Source organism: Odocoileus virginianus, chromosome 17 (genome assembly GCF_023699985.2).
Source record: "Odocoileus virginianus isolate 20LAN1187 ecotype Illinois chromosome 17, Ovbor_1.2, whole genome shotgun sequence".
Taxonomy (NCBI): domain Eukaryota; kingdom Metazoa; phylum Chordata; class Mammalia; order Artiodactyla; family Cervidae; genus Odocoileus; species Odocoileus virginianus.
Window position 1 is genome coordinate 49,763,974 of NC_069690.1, and position 16,108 is coordinate 49,780,081.

The window sequence follows — 16,108 nt, forward strand, 5'->3', positions numbered from 1 at the left end:
GATCGTTATGTAAATAGATTCTGACTATCTTGTATGAATTAAACCCATAAAATCAGGAACTAAGGTGATCCCCATTTTACAGGTGGAAACACTGACACTTAAATTCCCCAAGTTCATGCATCCTAGAGTGACAGAAATACAGGCCTTGGGCCCAGAATGTTCCAACTCTGGAAAACCACTGTAACACCCTCCCCTCTTGCCCCTACCACTCACATGCACATACTCTTGCCCCTACCTCTCACATGCACACACACTCTCCCTGCCCTAGGGACTTAGAATAACATGGTTCACTCTGCCAAGTGATTCATAAACATTTGAGAGAGTGGGGACTAACCGATGTCACCACTAGCTGCTAATATCAATTCAGTTGAGTCTATAAAAAGCCCCCCAGGCCTCAGTGTAAAGGCATCTGAGGTCAGCCTCGGGGTTTGCAGAACCCTACCTACAACTATGCTGGTCTCCCTGGCTCGGGTTTTGGGTAGCTCAGTGCTTGGGTTTAAAACATGGCCTCCAAACAGATTGCTGGATTTGAATACCAACCCAGTACGTAGTACTGACTTAATGCTACCGTGCCTTGGTCTCTCCATCTGTGAAGTGGGAGTAATACAACCTGTCACAAAGTTCTGTTGCAACAGTTATCTAAAGCACCTAATACCTGGCTCATTCAAAGTTCCTGTTAATATAAGTGTTTAATTATTATTAATGACCATTGTTTGGATTTTTCACATTTAACTAGATTGGTAAAGATACTTGGTTTTGTTTTTTGGTTCCTTGTATATGTGGTCCATCAGGTGGAAAGCTGATCATAAGCCGAAGTGGAATTCTCCATTTAGATATATTTACAGTCTCTCTTTTTTTAGTTTTAAAATGTGGACATTTATTATTACAAAATCAACTGGTTTGATTTTAAAAAACTGCTATATTTTAAAATAATACAAATACAAGTTAAAATAATTGTAAAACTGTGATTCTTTTGAGTTCAAAAAAGTGGTTACCCAGAGAAGAAATAAAACCTCCTGTGTGCGCAGTTGTGTCCAACTCTTTGCAACCCCATGGACTGTAGCCTGCCAGGCTCCTCTATCCATGGGATTTTCCAGGCACGAATACTGGAATGTGTTGCCATTTCCTCCCCCATAGATATATTTACACTGTTTATAATTTTGTGGGATGCTGGGTCCCCCTGGGCTGACCGGGATGACCAGATTGCCTGGCAATGCAAATCTGGAGTAGAGATTTTAACTTGTCCCCCCACATCCGGCCGAGGGTCCCCAGTTTTCTCCACAGGCCTGAATCCTCTTCTGTAAAGTTAGTGAATTAGCTTCATACAGCGGTACAGTTGGGGAGGATGACTTTAAACATGAAGGATTTGTAGCAGTGGAGGTTGGTTTTATTGGTGTACATTGTTATTGTACATTGTTCTATTGTATTTGTATTAGATTGACGAATGTTGATGAGGCCATTGCACAAAGAAAGCACATACTTCTCCCAGCCCACCCCCACATCCTTGTAAATGACATAGGGAATCTTTTCCCACTCACTTCCATGTTGGTGGTTTTGATACTAGCAACCACTCACGTGTCCTCTGGGCACTTGGTCTTGCATCTCTAATAAATCTGCTTTGATGAACTACCTGATGCTATGTGATCTGAGGCATGTCCTTTACTCCATCTTTTCAACCGATATAGCCATCTTCAGAGAGGAGAAATCAGGCACTTAAGACTTGTTAAAAAAAAAAAAAGATCAAGTTCGTCGTCTGCCTGCAGTAGCCTCAGTTGTATGGCTAGCACAAGGAAAGAACTAAAATAACCCAAATGCACTATCCAGTCTGAATGGCATGCCCTTCTTTGCCTGAGCCTCCGACGGAGAGTCTTTCCCGGTGTTTAGAGCTGATATACAAGATTGAGGGGTCTGTATGGACTCACCTGACTGCATACAGAGATGTGGTAGTATCTTTTCCATGCTCTTTTTGGATTAGCTCCTATAAAAACCACCATCACTTGGGTGCATCCTGAGCCTGTGTCTGAACCTACTTGCACACTTTGGTGTTTGCTCTGGTTTTCCACTGAGTGACCCTGAATTTAAGTGGTTTATAAATTGGTTGTTACACTCTCTGGCATTGGAATCAGAACAAAGGACATATCTATCAGATGGCATTTGATACCTTTACCATTTTTCAACTTCTTCTTTTTTTTAAATATTTATTTGGCTCTGCTGGGTCTTAGTTGCAGCATGTGGGATCTAGTTCTCTGATCAGGGATCGAACTGCATTAGGAACACAGAGTCTTAGCCACTGGACCACCAGGGAAATCCTGGTTTTTCAGTTTCTGGAGCTAAAATGCTTTCTGTGAGCAAGATCAAGTGTGGTGCATTCTGGGGGTGTTGTCAGTATGTTTCCCCCCAGTTTGATTTCTGTTTTGTGGTACATTAGCTAGGACGGAGGAGCCTGGTAGACTGCAGTCCATGAGGTCGCTAAGAGTCGGACACAACTGAGTGACTTCACTTTCACTTTTCACTTTCATGCATTGGAGAAGGAAATGGCACCCCACTCCAGTGTTCTTGCCTGGAGAATCCCAGGGACGGGGGAGCCTGATGGGCTGCCATCTATGGGGTCGCACAGAGTCGGACACGACTAAAGTGACTTAGCAGCAACAGCAGCAGCTACTCCTTTGCCACAGACACTGAGAACCTCTCTGGGTTAAAGTTTATAGGCACAATATAGAGGTCAGATGCCCCTCATCCACTTTGGGGTTGGTCAGTGGCTTCCTGGTTGGCTTTACCCTTTCCCTTGCTTTTTGGGTTTAGTCCTTTCTCAGTATGAATCCTGACTCACCTTTAAGTCTGTTTCTCCTTGCAGGCCCCCCTTCCTTGGTGCGTTGTGGGAGGTGGTTTGGGGGTATTTTCTGTCCAGGGGCATGGGCAGCAGATGGTCTTTCTCTGGACAGGCAGAGGCTTTGGAGTTTTCCAAGGAGTGGGTGATCATCGAAGTGACAACTGGACAGTTAGGAGAGGAACAACAACTAAGCAGGCCACCAGATCTTCCCGCATCCTTGTTTCTTTAACTGTCTTCTCCAGTTACGGCCTCTTGAGGGTCCTTTTTCCTTATGACAGTTGCCCCAAGGCCCCAGCTCTAGGATTTCTGCCCTAAACTTCATTCTTTCGATTTAACTGCAAGTCGATTGTGTTGTCCTCACTTCCACACAGAGGGCCCCACGCACAGCAGCCCTGTCTTTGACCCACAGTCTTTTCCGTGTTAATCCTGAATGCAAAATGCAAGTGCAGCAAATATATTTCTCTTCTGCAATGATCCCATAATTTGAACTTAAATGCAAATAAGAAGAGGGGTGATATCAGCTCCCAGGTGTCTTATCTGGGCAACGAGACTGAAGGAGACCCAACTTCCCCAAACTGTGCACCCCAAAGAAAGGGTTTCTGATCTGTAATATTTATATCACCCATTGAACCGCAAAACTGGATATTCCCAAAAAGACTGTGATGCATGTGCCTGGTTCTGGGAAGGTAGAGGAAACTGGGGCCTCTTGTGAGGTGTGTTAGCAGCAGATGTTTTATGAGAGGAAAACAACCCTTGTTTGCATGTGTCTGGCTTGTGTTTAAGATGGCATTACCTTGTCCCTGCTCTGTGTTGATTGGTCTTTGAGGGCAAAGCAGATGAACCAGTTTTCTTCTGGTCATCTGGCAGGTGACCAGAGCTCAGGGCAGTTTTCTCCTGAGCAGTGTGATAGTGACAAGGTCGGGGAAAGAATCACCTGTGGGCTTTGCCGCACAACACATCCCCCTAAGGGTTCATTGGCCCCATTCCCTACCTGCTTCCCCCTTGCTGCAGTGGACAGCTGTCACAGTGGACATGGGCTGTGACAGGTATGCGGGAACTGCCAGATCACGAGCTGCCAGGACCACACTTGTCCTGTTGACTCAGGGTGGCCCTGCGGCGGGGTCATGGCACAGAACAGTGAATGGGAGGAGTCTGGGCAGAGCCTCTCTCCGACTGGCTCCAGGCAGCCCTGTTCCTTTCATCTTCTTAGAAAGGTTCAGGAGGTGTTTGCACCTTTGCTTTATTTGTTTTCCATTTGAGAATTGATGCAGCCTCTTACACCAGCATGGGGGCTTCCCTGGTGGCTCAGCGGTAAAGAACCTGCCGGCAATGCAGGAGAGGCATTGAGTTGGGAAGATACCCCTGGAGAAGGAAATGGCAACCCACTCCAATATTCTTGCCTGGGAAATCCCATGAACAGAGGAGCCTTGGGGGCTACAGTCCATGGGGTTGCAAAAGGGTTGGACACGATTTAGTGACTAAACCACCACCACCACCATAAGCAGCACCGGAATCAAGGCTCTGGCACTTGTCTGTGCACAGTTTTCCTCTGTCCTGTCCAGCTGGCACAGAGGCTGGGTCTCCCCTCTGCAACGTCTAGGCCCAGGTTCTCATCATATTGCTTAAAGGCTAGTTGCTCTGAATGGAAGTTTGATGGACAGTGGAGATGGAAAGCCCCCTGGAGAGTTAGAAGTCAGCTCTTTACAGTGTCCTTGGTGTGATGTGGTTGGCAGAAGAGCAGTCCCCAGATGTCCAGATGTTACTTCCTAGTTCTGGGAACTTGTGACTGTATTGGGTCACGTGGCAAAGGGGATTCAAGTTGCAGATGGAATTAAGGATGCCTATTGGCTGACTGTGATGTGGAGAGATTGTCCTGGATTATCCAGTGAGGCCGTGTCATCTCAGGGTTCTTGAAAGTGGAAGACGGGGCCAGAGTCAATGTCAGAGCGATGCGCTATGAGAAAGACTGCACCTGCACTGCTGGCTTTGAAGGAGGAGGAAGGGGCCACAAGCCAAGGGATGTACATGGATTCTACCTGGAAAAGACAGGAGAATGGATTGTCCCCTGGAGCCTCGGGAAGGAACCCAGCCCTGCTGACACCTGAGGTTAGCCCAGTGAGACCTGGGTTGACCTCTGGCCTCTGGAACTGCAAGATAATACACTGTATTGTTGTAAGTCTCTATTTTAGTTACAGTTGCCACGGAAAGCCAATGCATTGGGGATAGAAGTGCTTCATGAAGGAAGCAGGAGGGGAGACTTGTGTCTTTTCTAAAGGATGTCATTTCTGCATCTGTGTTTTGCTCATTTCTGTCTTTTTTGGTGACTTTACCTCACTATCTAGGAGGACTCTCGCTGGGTCTAAATCACTAAATCTTGGGGAATGAATTTGGGGTATAGTTTCTTTTTTAAAAAAGAATTCTTCAGGTTTATTTTGGCTGTGCTGGGTCCTCATTGCTGTGCTTGGGCTTTCTCCAGTTGTGGCAAGTGGGGGCTACTCTTTGTTGCGATGCACGGGTTTCTCATTGCAACGACTTCTCTTATTGCGGAGCACGGGCTCTAGACACATGGGCTTCAGTAGTTGTGGTTCATGGGCTTAGTTGCTCTGGGTCATGTGGGATTTTCCCAGACCAGGGATCAAACCCATGTCCCCTGCATTGGCAGGCAGATTCTTAACCACTGGGCCACCAGGGAAGGTAATAGATTCTTAACTTTACCCCTGTAAATATTAACTAGAGGAGAGCCCCACCCCACCAGTGCCACGTGGAGTTACAAAAGCCTCGGTTCCTCTGGGCCAAGTGTCAGTGGCCACGTGGTTCCTGGGGAGGGAGGTGGGAACATGTGTGGTTGACAGCAGGCCTGCTGCTGCCCACTGGCTACAACCCAGCGTAGCGGGGCCAGTTCTGAACAGGGCTGGGAGAGAAGAAATCTGCTATCCTTCCCGGGCCCCACCCTACTTCTCTTGGGGCTGCTGCAGTTTCTGACATCTTTCTTCTATAGGCACCCTCTCCCCACTCTCCAACCACCTCAAAACCTCTTTCCTCCTGGAAGCAAACTTGAGTTACCTTCATCACCAGTGTGACTTATTCCTGCAAGTCACAGAGAACCAAGAATAGTTCTCAAAGATGTTCTAATTCTTAAAGAGTTGCAGATTAATAGGAGAGAATGACTCCCTAGTCGAGGAGTTTTTGCAGAGTCTTTTGTTTCATATGTGTGTGTGTGTGTATGTGTGTGTGTGTTTTCTGAGGAGAGGTCAAGTGGATCTTTCCTTTCAAATTATACAATAGCCTATTTTGTAAAAAATGTGGTCCTACCCAGTGGTTTCTGATGGCTCAGAGCAGCACAGAATTCAACGTGTATTCATAACATTATCAGAGATGGTTAAAAGCCAGCACTGGCATTTTTATTTTATATCTTTTAAAATCATTGCCTTTTTTTTTTTTTTTTTTTTTTGCACACTCAAGCTAATGCACATTCCAGATCTTGGCCTGACTCCATTTCTGTATTCCTTGTGCCAACTGCCAGGTTGGCATCGCTCTCCTTTCCATCAACAAAAACATGGCATTTGGAACTCTACTGAAGATGGCCCTTCATAAAAGGAACTTCTCAGAGATGTCATGGACACAGGAGCTTATAAGCTAAGATCAAGAAAACTGATAAGAACATAACCATTTTAAAAGTAAAAATATTAAATGAATGCATTCAAGGAGGATGAGGTTTTGTTTTGTTTTGTTTTTTTAAATCATTGTCACGGTTCTACCTGGAGCTGTTTCTCTATCCACCCTTCATCTCTCGGGATTTGGGGAGAGGATTTACAGTATTGGTACAAAGTGCTTTGAGCATCTCAAGCTGCTTTTTTATTTCAATTAACACTCAATCCTTAGTAGAGATGCAGAAAGTCAGATAGCTGTTTCTGACTATGGGCGTCACTGGTTTTGTGTGTCTCAGGATCCTGCTGGTGGCGTTTTTAGATTGTATGAGAGGGTCCCCTTGTACAGGTCCTCTCTGTACACCCTCTCCAGGTCCCCACTTCTGTCTGGATAAGGAGGAGAGTCAGTCTGGCCCATAGAAAGACCCCAGATCTGTGAAGGGGACCTGGGTGTTCTGCTTGCTCCAGGTTCTGTACCTGGCAACCTTTCCGGAGCACAGTTTTCTGGTCTCCCAGTGGGGTGGGAATCTTTGTTCCCTGCAGGACTCTAGGTCCAAAAGATCCCAGGTGTAAACTGCTCTGCACATCTGCTCAAGAACTGTTCAAGGTCATGCATCTTGTGGATTCAGGGACATTAGAAGATCTGTCATCGGGTTGCTTGGTCTTTGCCAGGCCCTTGCATTGCTCCTGGCAGCCTGCCCTCAATGCGGGGACCTGAGCTCCCTTTGTCACTGGCCTCAAGCTCCCTGTCCTTTTCCTTGCCTCCATCCACGCCATTCCACTTCAGCCTGGCCTCTTTGGCTGCAAGCTTCCTGGTCCCAGATGTCTTTTTAAAAAATTAATATATGTTATTTTTTTTTAGGGTGGTACGGAGAATCCGTGCACCCTCTGCAGGTTCAACTATCATTACTATTTTTTCATTGTGATAAAGTGCACACAGCAGATTTTGAATACTGAACACTTGGAAGCACATAGTTCTGCAGCATTAAACGCATTCCCATCCTTGTGCGGCCGTCAGCCCCATCCATCCGCAGGACTGGCCCCTCCCCTCCCCCCGGGCCACTCCTCTGGAGAGCTTTCCTGCATTCCTGCTCCTGCTCCTCCCAGCGGCTCCTTCCAAACAGCCCCTGTCATCCCAGCCTGCGGTGCAGGGGTCAGGCCCTTGATTAGCTCTGTCTCCCTCCCTACCAGTCTCCTCCGTTTTATGGGTCCCTTGGAGGCATCAGCCCCCCTCTGGCCTGGCCGTGACCCTCTTCCTTGGCCTGAGCTCCAGCCCTGATGTCTTTGAAGGATCGCCTCCACTCTCTCCTTCAGAGCCGTGACCCTTGTGTAGTGCACCCCAGAAAAGTTGCAGCTGCCCCTCCTGTTGGCTGTGATGTGGACCCTGCTGTAGAGCAGTCATGTACCCTGGAGGAGACAGGGGGTCCCTCCCAGGCTGCCCCCCTGTCCTGGCTTGGCCCCAACCCCTGCCCCCCCGCCCCGGCCTGTTGAACCCTCTGGGGGCTCCCAGTTAGGACATAGCCTCAGGGTCAGGAGAGGATGGCAAGTGTTCAGAGGGTGCCCATGGGAGCTGTAGGTGTGGCCTGAAGGTGGGATTGGTCCCAAGGCCATGACCTTTCCTCTCTAAGGCCAATCGCTGAAGTCTGAGAGCCTGTGAGCAAAGGGGCTGGGAGAGGGATGTGATGTGGGCTCCACCGGGAGACAGCTGGTCAGGGAAAGGAGGGGAACAGGTGCTGGGGCAGGCCCTCCTCATCCCCACCCTGCCACCGAACCCTCTTCCCAGTGCTCCCCCAGCCTCTGGCTTTCTAAGTCCCCACCAAGCCTGTCAGAAGCCCAGGCCTGTACTCCGCTCCGGATACAGCTTCCCCTTCAATGGTCGACACAGAGGAAATGATTCCGGCAGTGAGCGCTGAAAGGCCAGGACGGCCCGACCTTAGAAATCTAGGCGGGGGACTTAACACTAGTACAGAGGGGCCCGCTGCTTCCCAGGGGTCTGGTCGGGTGGCTTTAAGGACCCTGAGGGAGCTGGATGCTGCTGTGCACACATGTGGCTTATCTGTGAAGCAAGAGCCACAAGACTCTGACCATAAACCTTTCCACCATCCTGGGTTCATAGGGACACCCCCGAGGGACAGGCCGGGACTCCAGGAGCTGCTCCCAGCCAGCCCACTGTTCGTCAGGTCTCGTTGCCAGAACAGTGGGCACTGAAGCCCAGGAGGCTCCTCTCAGGAGGTCTCTGAAGGCCGTTCTCCAGGCCGGCTCCTTCCAGTTCGCATCCCTGGACACAGAGCTGCACGTTCCTCTAGTCTGGGTGACACATGGGCCCAAAGCCACGTTTACTAACCCAGTGACAGGTGCTGGGCTGCAGGCAGGGGAGAGGCCTTCTGCAGTCTTGGATCCACCCAACACTCAACATCCAACTGGTGACAGACCAGAGGAGGCGGTGGGGGAAGGCTCCGGGCAGCCACTGACGTGTCATTAATTTGTGCTGATAACAGCACAGCCTGAGCGGCAGAGGGGCTGGTCTGCCTCCTTTCAGAGCCTGATTCTCTGCCTTCCTTGGGGGTTCAGGGGAGCAGTGAGTGAATGGTTCCCAGTCTCACATGGTGATGGTGGCACCTGGGCGCCCCCTCCCCCAGACCCGCGGGGTCAGAGTGTAGGGATTTGCCCTCTGAGTTTCTTAAAGCCCCCTGGTTTGGAGAAGCACTGCATCAGGTCACCTTAGAGCCTCTGGACATCAGTGCTGTTCTGGCCGAGCCCTGCTTTTAGTGGCTCCGCTCGATTTGGGGCAACTGCACCCCAAGGGCGCTGTCCTGAGCTTTGGGCGGGGAGGGCCTCCATTCTCATCTGGGAGGTGGAGGCCTTTCAGCAACTGTGCTCTCTGGGATTCTTTTCCTTCCCTCTCTTCCGACAGGGTAGGGGTAAACTCAGATTTATGTTCACCAGCTGGAAGCCTCCGATAGCACTGCCAAATTAGGATGCTGCCAACTCAGATGGTGGGAGCAGAATAGAAATTCACACCAAGCAAGAAACCCAACCTCTGCGGACTTGTGTGTTGCCTGGCTTCCCCACGGTGGTCGGCCACCAGACACAAGCTGTGACTGTGGAGCTGGGGGCCCTATGTGATAGGCAATTGTCACTCTTGGCCTGGGCGCAGGTGAGGGGCCCCTGGCAGGCCCCGCTGGGTGTGAGGCATTCTGGATACATAGGCCTTGCCTTCTAAATAGCAACAAGCCATCTCTTTCAACAGAAGCAAAATAAGGCAGTAAGGGGGATTCCAGGGGAAAGGACTGCAGGGGGTGGGGATGTGGGCAGGGAGGGCGTGTTTGGAGAGCTTGCTCTGGACTCCGTGCTTTGGCCCAAATGAGGAAGCTGTGGCTGGCAGATCCTGAGAAGGACTGCACTGGCTAGGTGCAGTCACCATGTCAGTTGCCTATGAGCAGAGCCTGGTTTTCTGTACACCCGGGGGGGCTGCCAGTCCCCACAGAGGAGAGGGGCTTCCATGATGGTTGGTGTGAAAGGCAGGCCATCAAGTTTCTGAAATTTACTGCAACAGTGGTGCTGCAGTGGAGTGGGGGTGGTTGCTGGGGAAAGAGGTTAACATGACCCTCCCCTTCCCCCATTTTTAAAAATTTCTCATAAGATTGTATATGACAAGTATCCAAGTTTTATTAAGCTGTAATTGATCTCCCTATTTCTTAAAATCAAACAATAGTATACAAAAAAAAATAAAGGGAAATAGTGATAAAAACAATACAAACACTCATTCAGTGAGTTGGTGAATGCGTGGCTTTTTCAGGTAAATGTATACTTTGAATTAGACTTTTTGAAATATCAGTAGTAGTTCATTGAAAATGGAACCACAAGAAAATTAGATGAAAATATAAGCCAACATTAATGGATTTTTGGCTTGGGAAGAATGATATAAAGTGTAAAATGGATAAAAAGGAAATCACTAAGGGAAAGTTACCATCAGTTTGCCTAGACGTTTAAAACGTCTGTATTTCTGATGCTGAAGCTGAAACTCCAATACTTTGGCCGCCTGATGCGAAGAGCTGACTCATTTGAAAAGACTCTGATGCTGGGAAAGATTGAGGGCAGGAGGAGAAGGGGATGACAGAGGATAAGATGGTTGGATGGCATCACCGACTCAATGGACATGGGTTGGGGTGGACTCTGGGAGTTGGTGATGGACAGAGAGGCCTGGCGTGCTGTGGTTCATGGGGTCGCAAAGAGTCGGACACGACTGAGCAACTGAACTGAACTGAATGCGATTTAAAGGCAAACTAGGGAAAATATACATACAGCAAAAGATTCAGATTAAGATCTTTGCCATATAAACATTTCTTTCCTATTAATAAGGATTCTGACACCCCGGCAGAAATATTAGCAAAGTACACCAACAGACATTTCACAGGAATAACACAAATGTTTAATACAAATAAGGCAACCCACTCAAGCAAACGGATTATCAGAAAACCATTTTGCAATGACCAAATTAGCAAAACGTCAAATCCCTTAAAGCTCTGATTTTTAGAAATCAATGGATTTTTAGAAATCCACTGGACATTCTGTCAGTTTGGCCTCCCAAGGAAATAGGAATTCCAGAAATTAACCTAGGAAAACAGGATACAGATGAAGATTTCTGCATAAAAATGTGAAGTTTATTATTTAGGTAGCCACTATTTGGAAAACATATCTAGTGATGTGGCTAGTTCAAGAATGGTGCATTCTTGTAATATATTTATAGATGTTAAGATGGAGGGTTGACATTTTGGATTTTTTAATTAATTAATAATGTGGTGTATTAGTTTTCTGTGACTGCCATAAAAAGTACCACAAACTGGGTGTCTTAAGCAACAGAAATCAATTTTCTTACAGTTTTAGAGTCAGGAAACCTGAGATTTTGAAGGGTTGGTTCCTTCTGAGGTCTCTCTCCTTGGCTTGTAGAGAGTTGTCTTCATGTTCACACTACATTCTCCTTGTATACCTGTATCTATCTCCAAATTTTCTTTTTTTAAATGACACCAGGGACTTCCCTGGTGAACCAATGGTGAAGATTTTTCAAGATCCCAATGCAGGAAGCCTGGATTTGATCTCTGATCAAGGAACTAGATCCCACGTGCTGCAACTGAAGACCTTGCGTGCGACAACCACGACCTGGTGCAGCCAAGTAAATAAATATTTTTCAAAATAATAATAAAATAAAGGACACCAATCACTGGATTAAGGCCTTCCCTTCATGACCTAATTCTGACTTGATTATCTCTATATAGAAGCTACTTTCTTTTCTTTTTTTTTAAAGCTGAAAATTTTTTAATATTTCTGTCATTTCACAAAACATCTTTTGTTGACATTCTACAAATTATACCATCCAATAATGCTCCAATACTTTCTTCTTGTGAAGATAGTTTATATACCTTTTTGACTTCTGTAATATTTGTTATTTCGGGGAGATTTTTCAGAGGAACCTGATGACCTTCTTTCTACCTGAGATATTAGGTATTCTTGATTTATTTATTTTTCACCTTCTTCAATATAAGCAATCAAAACTGAAGTATCATTTGCTGAGATAACAAATTTTTTCAAGGCCTCTGAAGTATTGTTATTTGGGGAAAGATTGAAAATAACTTCAGTAGATAGAGTTCTTGTCTTCATTTTCCCCAGTTTGTAGAGGTGAACTGCTTTGTTTGCGGCCACAATTATCTGAAATGGATCAACAATCACTGTAGGGTTTATTAATGAGCCATCAATGGCACCTTCCATGGCCTTTTTTCTCAAGCCCGCAGCATTTTTTTACATCTTTAAATAACAGAAGGGTCACCCTGTATTCAGGGAATAGGTCCAGCTGATGTGTTAACTGCATTTCATAGATAAGCAGGATGCTACGTCGCGTCCCCGTCCTTAGAAGCTACTTTCAAATAATGTTGAATTATGAAGTGTAGGGGCTTCCCTTGTGGCTCAGATGGTAAAGAATCTGCCTGCAATGCAGGAGACCTGGGTTCGATCCCAGGGGTCTGGAGAAGGGAATGGCATTGCACACCAGTATTCTTGCCTGTAGAATTCCAAAGACAGAGGAGCCTGGCGGGCTACAGTCCCTGGGGGTGCAAAGAGTTGGATACGACTGAGCAACTGGCACACACACACACACATGAAGTGTGGGGGTGAGAACTTTAACGTGAATTTTGAGGGGACACATTTTAGCTTATAACACGTGGAAAAATACATTATAACAAAAAGCAAGATATGATACAATTCCAGTAGGTGATTTTGTTTTGTTAAGATAGACACAGAAGATAGTAGAAAATACACAGATATTTTTGGGTTGTGTGAGTTCAGGGACACGTGTTCTTTATATTGACACTTCTCTGAACACATTTCATAATTAAAAAAAGAAAAAGCTTTAAAAAAATAGGTCAAGGAGTCTCCGCTTCTAGTTTGAAAGAGAGCAGAGATTGGGAACCAGTTTTAATTGAGGCAAAATAGGTTCATGAAGGAGCAAATACATTGAAAAAAATAAGTGAACATTGAAGAGAGTAAATATTCATGGCTAATGTTTAACAGACGTTTGGGATCTACCAAGAAGCAGATTATCTCCCACCCTTGAACAGCCTTGGGGGTGGAGCTGGGGGATTGTCCTTGCTTACCCAGGTTGGGTGGGGGCGCCTAGGCGCCAGAACTCCAAGCACGGAGGACAAAGTTCTCACGTTTAGGTGTGTCCACTCACTGGGGTGTGCGGACTTGGGGTGTGCAGTACCCGTTTTCTCGTTTGCAAAACTGTGCTGCTAGGACTTGCTTTCCAGGGCTGCAGTGGGATTTCACAGCCGACGTGGGGAAAATGCTATATTGTGAACACTTGTATTTTGGAATCCCCTTCAGAGCTTTCAGCACATTCTTTTGATTACCCTCAACAGTGGCAAACCATCTTCACTTAAAGATGGTGTGGTTTTTAGAATCATCTGAGTGTTGTTTGCAGCTCATTCTGGCAGTTAGTGCAATTAAACTAAGTATTAGTAATACCATTTGAGGCTCAGATGGAGGTGGGGCCCCAGCCCCGCCCTAGTCTTGCCCACCCAGAGGCCACGGGCCCCAGGAGGCCACTAAGCACCTGGACCACGGCTGATCTGAACTAAGGTGTGCTTATGTTCAAAATATAAACTGGACTCTGGAGATGTAAAGAATGTAAAATAGCTCATCAGTAATTTTTTCATGTTGATTACATGCTGAAGTAATACTGTTGGGGATATAGTGGCTTAACTAAAAACATATTGTTAAAATGAATTTCCCTCATTTCTTTCTTTTTACTTTTTAAAAGTACAGCTACTTGGAAATTTAAAGTTGCATATGAGGCCTCACATTGTATGTCTCCTGGGCAGTGCTGATCTGGAGAGGGGAATTCATTTTCTTGTATGGCTCATTAACTGATCTTGTAATTCTGGAGTGATTCTTGAATTCTAAAAATATTCCAGATGAATGGAATGAAGTCATCATTAGAATTGAAATATAGCTTTATCAAGTGATTAATTGGAAAGAAAACACATATTCCGATGTGTAGGTTCCAGTGTGATTTAAGTTTCGAATCTTGGTCAGATGTCGTGTGTTCAGACAGGAGAACTCGGTGGTTAAGACGGGGGAGACGCCCCCTCGACCTGGGGAGGCCAGAAGGCTTCCCCAAAAGTCAGCCTGGAGGGGATTTGGGTAGCGAGGAACAGCCCTGCCCTGAGTCTCCAGAAAGTGGTCTGAGCCAGGGGTTGGCCACGTGTAGCGCATGAACCAAATCCCGCCTTCTGCCTGTTCTGTACAGTGCACAGGCTAAGGCTGGTTCTGACATTTGTTTTTCATCATTTTATTTACTGATTTTATTTTTGGCTCTGCTGGGTCTTTGTTGCTGCGAGGGCATTTCTCGAGCTGCAGTGAGCAGGGTCTGCTCTCTAGTTGTGGTGCATGGGCTTCTCATTGTAGTGGCTTCTTTTGCTGTGGGGCACGGGCTCTATCTAGGGTGCTCGGGCTCCAGTAGTTGCAGCCTGTGGGCTCAGTAATTGTGGCTCGCAGGCTCCACAGCACAGGCTCAGTAGTTGTGGCACACAGGCTTAGTTGCTCTGTGGCATTTTCCCAGATCAGGGATGGAACCCATGTCTCCTGCATTGGCAGGCAGACTCTACCACTGAGCCACCAGGGCAGCTTGGTTATGACATTTTAAATGATTGGAAAAAATTGAAGGGTTTTCCTGTGTGACATCAGAATTATATGGAACTGGCATGAGTGAAGTGAAAGTGTTAGTCTCTCAGTCATGTCTGACTCTTTGTGACCCCATGGACTGTAGCCAGCCAGGCTTTTCTGTCCATGGAATTCTCCAGGCAAGAATACTCGAGTGGGTAGCCATTCCCTTCTCCAGGAAATCTTCCAAACCCAGGAACTGAACCTGGGTCTCCTGTATTGCAGGCAGATTCCTTACCATCTGAACCACCAGGTAAGCAAACAGTCTGGTGGGAACAGTCACACCTGCCTGAGTGCTGCCTACTTTCGCACAACAGGGAAGAGCTGAGTAGTCTCCACAGTGACCTTTGGGCCCACAGAGCCAAAAATATTTCCTGTCTGGTCCTTTACAGAGCCTGCTTACCATCGCTGGGGCTGAGGGGTCAACTTAATTCTGTAACCCACATTGAAAGTGGGGTCTCAGCCTTGGTGGGTGCCCAAGAAGGGGTGGATTCGGGACCCTGGACATGGCCGAGATGGAGGGGCTTCTGTGGCTCAGGGATGAGAAGGCAAGGACCCCAGCTGGTCCTGGGTCCCCAGGGCTGGTGATTGTCAAAGTCATCCTGCCCTTAGGAACCTCAGCAATGACAGAGAAGAGAGTGGTGGATTTCTCTAGGTAAAGGTGCAGGGATGGGAAATGTGGCTCCGGGGGGCCCCCATGGAACTGTGTTTGGGAGAGTTAGTAGCCCCGGACACAACTGGAAATATGCAGGTAGAGGGGAGATCGGAGCAAGGGGGCTCAGAGGGGCAACCAGAGAGCCATAAGGTGCTGAGGATCCAGCCTTCAGCCACCCGGTCCCAAGACATTGAAGGAAATTAGCGCCGAGACCACCCCTCCCCTGCTGAGCCAGATGGCCCCCTAGTCCCTGCCCTCTGCCCCAAGAAACTGTGCAAGCACTGGACACAAAGAGAACTCCATTTAGGGAACATCCTAAATCAGCCCTGGATTTAGGGGTAAGTGAACAAAATGCAGAAAGTACGAAGAACAATATAATTTACCCTGAGAACCTCCTCCAGTTGACAATTAAAAAAAAATTTATTATGGTAAAATATACATGACATAGGGAATTCCCTGGTGGTTAGGACTCTGTGGTCTTAACCATTTTCAAGTGATAGTTCAGTGGCACTGGGGACATTTGGGTCCATGTTGTGCAGCCATTACCAGCATCCATTTCCATAGCTTCTTCATCTTCCCAAACAGTAACTCTCCCCATTAAACACTAACTCCCCAGCCCTCACCCAGCCCTGGGCACCCACCCTTCTATTCTCTTGTCTCTATGAGTTTGACTGTCCCGGGTACCTAATGTCAATGCAAATTTGTCCTTCTGTGACTGGCTGGTTTCACTGAGTATGTCCTCAAGTTCCATTTACATTG

The 16,108-nt window shown here is 47.2% G+C and overlaps 1 protein-coding gene and 1 pseudogene across 5 annotated transcripts in view; one reads left to right on the forward strand and one right to left on the reverse strand.

Annotated features, from left to right (window-relative positions):
* The window catches only part of TBC1D16 (TBC1 domain family member 16), an 89,205-nt gene that overhangs the window by 1,845 nt on the left and 71,252 nt on the right, over window positions 1–16,108 (forward strand). The gene's annotated exons all lie outside the window — the stretch shown is intronic.
* Window positions 11,761–12,372, reverse strand: LOC110140730 (EKC/KEOPS complex subunit TPRKB pseudogene; annotated as a pseudogene).